This window comes from Biomphalaria glabrata, chromosome 8 (genome assembly GCF_947242115.1).
Source record: "Biomphalaria glabrata chromosome 8, xgBioGlab47.1, whole genome shotgun sequence".
NCBI classification, from domain to species: Eukaryota; Metazoa; Mollusca; class Gastropoda; family Planorbidae; genus Biomphalaria; species Biomphalaria glabrata.
The window spans coordinates 45,908-54,553 of NC_074718.1; the positions used below are offsets into that span (position 1 = coordinate 45,908).

At 29.7% G+C, this 8,646-nt stretch overlaps 1 long non-coding RNA gene across 1 annotated transcript; it reads right to left on the minus strand.

The window, feature by feature from the left end:
- Nucleotides 1-1,560: 1,560 nt before the first annotated feature.
- On the minus strand, nt 1,561-2,965 carry LOC129927593 (uncharacterized). Its single transcript, XR_008779172.1, has 3 exons — nt 2,533-2,965; nt 2,281-2,427; nt 1,561-2,195 (listed from the first exon to the last, which is right to left on the minus strand). It is a non-coding gene; the product is annotated as an uncharacterized LOC129927593 (long non-coding RNA).
- Nucleotides 2,966-8,646: the final 5,681 nt, after the last annotated feature.

Genomic DNA, 8,646 nt, shown 5'->3' on the forward strand with positions numbered 1-8,646 from the left:
TTTTCTGCTTTTCGGTAGAACCCCTGCTTAACTTATATTTTTTTTTTTGAATTTTTTTTCTATTTCTTCGAGGATTGACTATCCCAGTACTGACATCACTGTAGACCAGTGGTTCCCAAACTTTTATAAAAAAAATTTTATATTTTTTTTTTAAATGTTTTTTTTTTTTTTTTTTTTTTTCGAGAATTGACTATCCTAGGACTGACTTCACTGTAGACCAGTGGTTCCCAAAATTTTAGTAAAATTTTTTTTTTTTTTTTAATGTTTTTTTTATAAAAAAAAAAATTTTTTTAATTTTTTTTTTGTCAATTTTTTTTTTTTTTTTTAATTTTTTTTTTTTTTTTTTTTTAGTAATTTTTTTTTTTTTTTTTTTTTTAATAAATTTTTTTTTTTTTAATTTTTTTTTTTTTAATTTTTTTTTTTTTACATTTTTTTAGATAATTTTTTTTTTTTTTTTTTTTTAGATAATTTTTTTTTTTTTAGATAATTTTTTTTTTTTTTAATAAAATTTTTTTAGATAAAATTTGTTTTAAATTTTTTTTTTTTTTTTTTTTTTTTGAGAATTCACTATCGCGGGTCTGACTTTACTGTAGACCAGTGGTTCCCAAACTTTTTTGTTTCGTAGACCCCTTGCCATGTTTTCTGCTTTTTGGTAGACCCCTTGCTTAACTTATATTGCTTTTTTTTTGCAATTTATTTGAAAACTAATTTCTAATTTTAGTGAGTTGAAGAGGAAAATGCAATTTAAAAATACATATAAAGTATTAAATAATAACTCATTTTTATTGATAAAATTCAAATTTAACCAATTTAATATGTATTGCTGGAATCATCAAACACACTGGAAATGTTTTTTTACCCAGGCTTATCATCTGTTCCTATGGATGTCATGTTTCATACATTCTATAAAGAAGACATTCAAACAATAAATATTAATTAATTAATTTGTTTTAAGTATCATTGTAAAAGTTTTCGCAAAGAGTTTCTCGTGTATCTTTCACGTGTCCGCCGAACTGTTTTCACTAAAGGGGAAGGGACGAAGGCGAGTAACTGGCACCTTAGCCAGTAGGCTTCAAGCAGGAAGAGCTCATTAGCCACATAGCAGAAGGAAAACTGAATTTAAAAATCTGCTGCCTTGCAACTATTCCCAAACATGGGAAAGCTGTCGTGGGTCAACCCTGAGGAAAAATAAGGAGCTGGAAACCCCTAGGCAGTTTACAGCACACAGCGCTACACCCCATCAGAGCCTGTGACGCCACTGGTTCCAAACTGATCCCAAACTGTATATATTTCCTTTGCAAAGAATCACATAAGAAGCTTTTAATTTGATAACTCATGCCACCGATGTGCCCTTGAACTGTATTTTTGTTTAAAGAAATTCTTTTAATAATATCAGATGTAGGTGTGTGTAAAACAGTTTTCACAACTACAACGGCTGGTAAAATCAATGTTTTACCTATGTTTCCATATTTTGCTATAAGTAAAGAGATATTGTAAGATGCTCAAGAAACCAACATCTTCTCTCTCTATATATGATGTTGAAGTGAGATTGTGTGGGTCTATTCTTAACTTTATCTTTGAGTGCTAGAAAATTTTTAAATCTTTATCTATTTTGTTAGGGTGACATTGTCTCAGATGATCCTCTAGCAATTGGTTTCATATCATTATTTTAAAAAAGTCACTTAGGCAACGGCTTGTTTGACAAGGAAGGAATGAATCCCAGTTTTAAATAATCAATGATGGACAGTGTACATTTCTTTTCGTTAAACATTTGTTACATGCAGACAAAATTAAAATTTTTAAATAAGTATTGAGAAGATTCTTTGGTTTGATTAGCAGGATATATATTTAAATGATTTACCAAGATAAAAATCATATATTACTGTATAAAATAATTACATTAAATGAATGTAAAAATTAAAAAAAGAGTGATTAAGTCCCTTAATGTAATTAACACCATTTTTTTTACAAAATACATTAAATTCTTACCATTACCTATCAATCAGTCTGTTGAACCATGGGGGCCCCACACAAGATCTGTCAACAGCCCTTCTATATTCCTCTCTGTACTTAGCCCTGGATAAACCATTTCATGGCAGACCTGCCTATTCTTTCATGTCTTTACATTGCTCTTTGTCTTTCATTCTTCATCCTGGAACTCAATGGTCAAAGGAGCATAACCCTGGTATTATTTTCTGGAAATAAAAAAAGACTGATTAAGTCCCTTAATGTAATTAACACAATTTTTTTTAAAAAAATACATTAAATTCTTACCATTACCAATCAATTAGTCTGTTGAACCATGGGGGCACCACACAAGATCTGTCAACAGCCCTTCTATATTCCTCTCTGTACTTAGCCCTGGATAAACCATTTCTTGGCAGACCTGCCCATTCTTTGATGACTTTCCATGTCTCTGTCTTCCTTCTTTGTACACAAATGGGGAAAAAATGGACCATAATTCTTAAAAAGAAATTTAATATCATTAAATAAAATTTAATTTAATTTCTAATTATTAATAAAATATCTTACCAGAATGCTAGCCACACTTTCTAAAACTATGAACAGTGCCTTATTTAAATCTTGAATTATATTTCTAGTCTAGGAGTTCCAATCAATTTTGTTGTATACAAAGGCCATGATACTGATTATAGGAATATGCTAGATGTCTGTTTCAGCATCTGAGTAAATAAATTAATGAAACTTCTATGACTCTAAGTTAGGGTAATTTCATCTTTCATATCTGTATTAAAAAAAAAAAACAAAAAAAAACTGGACATACATTCCTCATTATCAGTTTCCATCCTGTTTGTCATTTAAATATTTTGGACATTCCTTTTACATTCCAGCCAAGATCTTGCAGCGGACAGTAGAAAATGGCAGTTTGAACTTCAGATCATTGTGTCAACCGTCTCGTGCAAACCACAAAACCAGGCAGTGTAATCAAGATCTACCTAAGAATGAAAAATACTATCAGATACAATTTCACATTACATCTAGAAAAGGATAGCTATATTTAACTTGATCTAGTAGAAGATGTACAACTATCATACCCATATAATGTAGATTAACAAATTGATTCAAGATTAAGACTATTATCTTCTTATCTTATATAATACAGACGTTACTTCAAAAAAGAAGATGATTACCTCCTACGCGTCAAACATTTAGTCATGCATATTAACCAATGACTTAAATTCTGCCAAGTCACTGGTTTTCCTGGCTAGCTCAGGCAACCCATTCCATGCTCTAATAGCACTAGGGAAGAAGGAGTATTTGTACAAATTTGTCCTAGCATATGGGACGAGGAATGTGCCTTTATCTTTGTGTCTTTCAGAGTATTTTATTAAATTTTGTTTTTGTATTTGAAGATTATGGTTCAGTGTTTTATGTATGATTGCTACTTTACTTTTGAGCCTTCTGTCCTGAAGACTTTCTAAATTTAGTGATTTTACTAAAGGTGTTACTCTAGTCAAATGTGAATATTCGTTTGTTATGAATCGCACTGCTCTATTTTGTGTCTGTTCTAGTTTCTTAATGTTTTCTTGAGTTGAGGGGTCCCAAACGGAGGATGCATATTCTATTATTGGCCTAACCAAAGTTTTTAGTTTTATGTTCTTATTTGATTTATAGAAATTTCTTTTAATAAATCCTAATGCTTTGTTTGATTTTTTTGTAGTTTCATCAATATGTGGATTCCATGACAGTTTTTCATTTATTATAACACCTAGGTATTTTGCGTTTTTAGTCTGTGTTACTTGTTTGCCATGAATAAGATAAGTGGAATTAATTTGTTTTAGTTTTTTTGTTACTCTTAACAACTGACATTTTTCTGGGTGGAAAGACATGCTCCAATTTGATTCCCATTTCTGTAATTCATCTAATTCTCTTTGTAAAATATCTGTGTCTTGTGTTGTTTTTATTGTTCTATATATTATGCAATCGTCTGCAAATAATCTGACTTTTGTTCCTGAAGTAATGCAATTTGGTAAATCATTTATGTAAATTAAAAATAGTAGTGGACCCAAGACTGTTCCTTGAGGTACACCTGAGTTTACTGTTATCGGTGTTGATTTAGAGCCATTTATTATTACAGTTTGTTCTCTCCCTATCAGAAAGTCTTTAATCCACTGATGCAGTGGACCATTAATGCCGAAATATTTTAATTTTTTAAGCAAACTATGGTGGTGAACTTTGTCAAAAGCCTTAGAAAAATCTAGTAAGATAGCATCTATTTGTTCACTATTATATTAAGCCAATCCTACACCCATACTACTTGTATACATAAAATTGGGTGGATCTAGAATTTTAGATCTAGATAGACTAGATTCTTATTAAAATTCTAGATCTTTTCTATTAAGTAATAAAAACCTTTAAAATGTATTTTAATATGGATGAAGTTTAACAGAAATGATTGGAAAATAGTCGATGCCAACGCAGAGGCTCTTGTTCTCGTATGAGCCATAGTTGTCTATTGACTGAAGGTGGTGGAGATAATTCAACAAGATGATTTACAATGTAATTCAAGAGATCTGTCTAGGTTAGTTCATTATTTTTCTTGAAGATTTCTATGATCAAGTCTAGATTTTCTAGATCTAGCATCATATACAATAATTTCTAGAGATCTAGTGCTAAGTCCTATACATATGGGATCTAGATCTAATCAAGATCTATCTAAAATCAGAATAAAAAATATGGAATGTCACACTAGATTTAGAATAGAATAGCAAAGTTTTACCAATATCTAGATTTTTAGTCCAGTAAATCAACTTATATAGATCAAGATATAAATTAAATTCACCTTTATCTATCCCTTAGTCTGTTGGACTGTTAAGGCACCACACAAGGTTTGTCGACCATTCTTTTCCTCACCGTCTTTTGAATGACTAATTCCTGAGAATAGTAAACTGTTATTGTTAAAGAATATACAGGAAATCAGTGCTTTTTTGTAAAGAAATAGGTGCCGGAGCTCAGTGATGGATTGCCTTTTAACAACTAATAAATAAATAATAAACTTTAAAATACAAAAGTAACTTTTTCGCTGCATTGAAAAAAGTGCCGGTACGCTGTACCAGTGCTTACTGTAATGCTGCTGACCTGAAAAATTGTAGTTAAACTAAATAATACAGTAATATTAAGCCCATACTAATTAGTCTTAGATATATAGATCTAGAAATTATATTGACATTGTGTAGAACTAGTCAATCTAGATTTCAAAGCAAAGAAAACAGAAGAACGGTAGACCATAAGGCAAAAACGATAGGATTGACATGGACCAAGCTGAAGAAATCCAGAATATTTATTGAAAATTTTTAGTTAGATCTAGACTAATAATCTAGAATACTAGGACTATAGTAATCTATACATTCTTTTTTAGACTCTACTAGACAAACTCTAATGATGATTCTAATATTAAATATGTAGATCTAGAGCAGTGGTTCCCAAATTTTTTTGTCTCGTAGACCCCTTGCCATGTTTTCTGCTATTCGGTAGAACCCCTGCTTAACTTATATTTTTTTTTTGTATTTTTTTTCTATTTTTTTGAGAATTGACTATCCCAGTACTGACATCACTGTAGACCAGTGGTTCCCAAACTTTTATAAAAAAAATTTTATATTTTTTTTTTAAATGTTTTTTTTTTTTTTTTTTTTCGAGAATTGACTATCTTGGGACTGACTTCACTGTAGACCAGTGGTTCCCAAAATTTTAGTAAAATTTTTTTTTTTTTTTTTTTTTAATGTTTTTTTTATAAAAAAAAATTGTTTTTCAATTTTTTTTTTTTTTTCAATTTTTTTTTTTTTTTAATTTTTTTTTTTTTTTTTATAAAATTTTTTTTTTTAATTTTTTTTTTTTTTTTAGTAATTTTTTTTTTTTTTTTTTTTTTTTTAAGTAAATTTTTTTTTTTTTTTTTTTAAATTTTTTTTTTTTTTTAATTTTTATAGATAATTTTTTTTTTTTTTTTTTTTAGATAAATTTTTTTTTTTTTTTTTTTAGATAATTTTTTTTTTTTTTTTTTATAAAATTTTTTTTTTTAATTTTTTTTTTTTTAGTAAATTTTTTTTTTTTTTTTTTTTTTTTTAATAAAATGTTTTGTTTTTTTTTGAGAATTCACTATCGCGGGACTGACTTTACTGTAGACCAGTGGTTCCCAAACTTTTTTGTTTCGTAGACCCCTTGCCATGTTTTCTGCTTTTTGGTAGACCCCCTGCTTAACTTATATTGCTTTTTTTTTTGCAATTTATTTGAAAACTAATTTCTAATTTTAGTGAGTTGAAGAGGAAAATGCAATTTAAAAATACATATAAAGTATTAAATAATAACTCATTTTTATTGATAAAATTCAAATTTAACCAATTTAATATGTATTGCTGGAATCATCAAACACACTGGAAATGTTTTTTTACCCAGGCTTATCATCTGTTCCTATGGATGTCATGTTTCATACATTCTATAAAGAAGACATTCAAACAATAAATATTAATTAATTAATTTGATTTAAGTATCATTGTAAAAGTTTTCGCAAAGAGTTTCTCGTGTATCTTTCACGTGTCCGCCGAACTGTTTTCACTAAAGGGGAAGGGACGAAGGCGAGTAACTGGCGCCTTAGCCAGTAGGCTTCAAGCAGGAAGAGCTCATTAGCCACATAGCAGAAGGAAAACTGAATTTAAAAATCTGCTGCCTTGCAACTATTCCCAAACATGGGAAAGCTGTTGTGGGTCAACCCTGAGGAAAAATAAGGAGCTGGAAACCCCTAGGCAGTTTACAGCACACAGCGCTACACCCCATCAGAGCCTGTGACGCCACTGGTTCCAAACTGATCCCAAACTGTATATATTTCCTTTGCAAAGAATCACATAAGAAGCTTTTAATTTGATAACTCATGCCACCGATGTGCCCTTGAACTGTATTTTTGTTTAAAGAAATTCTTTTAATAATATCAGATGTAGGTGTGTGTAAAACAGTTTTCACAACTACAACGGCTGGTAAAATCAATGTTTTACCTATGTTTCCATATTTTGCTATAAGTAAAGAGATATTGTGAGATGCTCACAAACCAACATCTTCTCTCTATATATATGATGTTGAAGTGAGATTGTGTGGGTCTATTCTTAACTTTATCTTTGAGTGCTAGAAAATTTTTAAATCTTTATCTATTTTGTTAGGGTGACATTGTCTCAGATGATCCTCTAGCAATTGGTTTCGTATCATTATTTTAAAAAAGTCACTTAGGCAACGGCTTGTTTGACAAGGAAGGAATGAATCCCAGTTTTAAATAATCAATGATGGACAGTGTACATTTCTTTTCGTTAAACATTTGTTACATGCAGACAAAATTAAAATTTTTAAATAAGTATTGAGAAGATTCTTTGGTTTGATTAGCAAGATATATATTTAAATGATTTACCAAGATAAAAATCATATATTACTGTATAAAATAATTACATTAAATGAATGTAAAAATTAAATAAAGAGTGATTAAGTCCCTTAATGTAATTAACACCATTTTTTTTTACAAAATACATTAAATTCTTACCATTACCTATCAATCAGTCTGTTGAACCATGGGGGCCCCACACAAGATCTGTCAACAGCCCTTCTATATTCCTCTCTGTACTTAGCCCTGGATAAACCATCTCTTGGCAGACCTGCCCATTCTTTGATGACTTTCCATGTCTCTGTCTTCCTTCTTTGTACACAAATGGGGAAAAAATGGACCATAATTCTTAAAAAAGAAATTTAATATCATTAAATAAAATTTAATTTAATTTCTAATTATTAATAAAATATCTTACCAGAATGCTAGCCACACTTTCTAAAACTATGAACAGTGCCTTATTTAAATCTTGAATTATATTTCTAGTCTAGGAGTTCCAATCAATTTTGTTGTATACAAAGGCCATGATACTGATTATAGGAATATGCTAGATGTCTGTTTTAGCATCTGAGTAAATAAATTAATGAAACTTCTATGACTCTAAGTTAGGGTAATTTCATCTTTCATATCTGTATTAAAAAAAAAACAAAAATAAACTGGACATACATTCCTCATTATCAGTTCCCATCCTGTTTGTCATTTAAATATTTTGGACATTCCTTTTACATTCCAGCCAAGATCTTGCAGCGGACAGTAGAAAATGGCAGTTTGAACTTCAGATCATTGTGTCAACCGTCTCGTGCAAACCACAAAACCAGGCAGTGTAATCAAGATCTACCTAAGAATGAAAAATACTATCAGATACAATTTCACATTACATCTAGAAAAGGATAGCTATATTTAACTTGATCTAGTAGAAGATGTACAACTATCATACCCATATAATGTAGATTAACAAATTGATTCAAGATTAAGACTATTATCTTCTTATCTTATATAATACAGACGTTACTTCAAAAAAGAAGATGATTACCTCCTACGCGTCAAACATTTAGTCATGCATATTAACCAATGACTTAAATTCTGCCAAGTCACTGGTTTTCCTGGCTAGCTCAGGCAACCCATTCCATGCTCTAATAGCACTAGGGAAGAAGGAGTATTTGTACAAATTTGTCCTAGCATATGGGACGAGGAATGTGCCTTTATCTTTGTGTCTTTCAGAGTATTTTATTAAATTTTGTTTTTGTATTTGAAGATTATGGTTCAGTGTT